A 1,529-nucleotide genomic window follows, 5' to 3' on the forward strand; every position below is an offset into this window, starting at 1 on the left:
GTGGCCACTGGAATTTCCCTCCCGCTCGGTTTCCCTTTGGCAAGCACAGCCCACGGCACAAGCGTGCAGGTAGGAAGCATGGAACAGCCGCGCTCTGACTGGCCAGCGGTACCGGAATTTCCCTCCTGCTCGGTTTCCCTTGGGCAAGCAAAGCCCACGGCGCAAGCGTGCAGGTAGGAAGGAAGCATGGAACAGCCGCGCTCTGACTGGCCAGCGGCTGTGGGCTCACTGCAGTGCAGTTTCAGAATCCCCGGCCCCAACCTTATCCCCAAGGCATGCTCCCTCCTTGTTCCGTCTCAGTCAACAGGCCTGAGTAGCAGCCATCCTTTCGTCCTTCCCTCCTGTGGGATCCGAGTTGCAAAAGACTTGATAGGTTTCTCAAACATGGCCCACCCCATCCATATGACAAGCCACACTGCTGCTCTAGAACCCTGACAGGGTGGGGGAGGCTGGCGACCACAAGAGTGGTGGCTGCTCCTCTTAGATGTTCTGGCCATATCTTCCCTTCCCAGCCTCTTAGGAAGCCCGCATCCTTCCTTCGTGGACCCAAAGAGCCATGGCTTCAATGCCTGTTACTGGGGTTTAGGGTATTTATTTGTCTTCCCAGGGGAAGAGTGAGAGTGGCCAGTTTTCCTCTTACTCTGAAGCAGTGGATCAAGCGATTAGGGAACCTCTGGTACAGAAAGTGGGAGGAAAGGGTCCTTTTCCCAAGTCAGTATCCATATATGAACACATACAAAATGAGTGCCGTGCACATAAGACTTTGTTTGGAGAAACGCATACAGATAGATGGAGATAGAAGGATGGATAACAGAAATGTAATGCAGACATCTGGGTTAGGGCGACTGACTGTGTAGAGGCCTGTGCAGTTATTTTTGCGGGTTGTGTCTGTATACAGGGTCTGCATGTTGAAGTGCACATTTAGTGAACCTGGGGGAACCATATATAGACACGTGGGCTTGTGAACATTTGTGTTTGTGTGTCCACGAGCCGGTTGTATACCGACAGCGTTCTCCATTCCGCAGCTGTGTTGGTGGGACTTTTTAACCACACGTATTTGGGGCTTTTCTTTGAGGACGGAGGGGGAGGGAAGCTAGAGGGACTCTGGCTAGGTTGTGGAAGTGTGGGGAGGCGGGGGGTGGGGGTGGTGCGCGGTTTTCCATATATGGGTGGGAGGGCGTTGTGCCCAGATGTGTGTTTGCGCCTGGGATGTAGGGGGCCTCCATCTGCCTGGCAGTCTGCCGCCTCAGCAGCAAGAGGTTGGATAGGGGAGGCTGAGTGTGTAGGAGGAGTGGATGGAAATGTGTGGGAGGAGGGGTTGGGGCAGGAGCGCGGCGGAGGGGCGTGGCCGTTCCTCCAGTTTCCCCGCCCACCCTGTCCGAGGCGACTCGTGATTGGCTTCCAGACCGCAGGGCTCAGGTTACATTCGCGAGCAGAGCGGAGCGCGGGAGAGCGGACCGAGAGCGCAGCGGAGGGTTCGGCGCGGGTCAGCGCGTGCTGCTTGGCCCCCCGAGTCTCCTCCAGGGACC

The 1,529-nt window shown here is 56.7% G+C and overlaps 1 protein-coding gene across 1 annotated transcript in view; it reads left to right on the plus strand.

Annotated features, from left to right (window-relative positions):
• Nucleotides 1–1,312: 1,312 nt before the first annotated feature.
• NRGN (neurogranin (protein kinase C substrate, RC3)) overlaps nt 1,313–1,529 on the plus strand; it is a gene marked incomplete at its 3' end in the record, with an annotated part of 4,261 nt that continues 4,044 nt past the window's right edge. The window contains exon 1 of the mRNA XM_005875597.2: nt 1,313–1,529. This exon is cut by the window's right edge and continues 3 nt beyond it.

The sequence above is a fragment of the Myotis brandtii genome, unplaced genomic scaffold, assembly GCF_000412655.1.
Source record: "Myotis brandtii unplaced genomic scaffold, ASM41265v1 scaffold463, whole genome shotgun sequence".
NCBI lineage: Eukaryota > Metazoa > Chordata > Mammalia > Chiroptera > Vespertilionidae > Myotis > Myotis brandtii.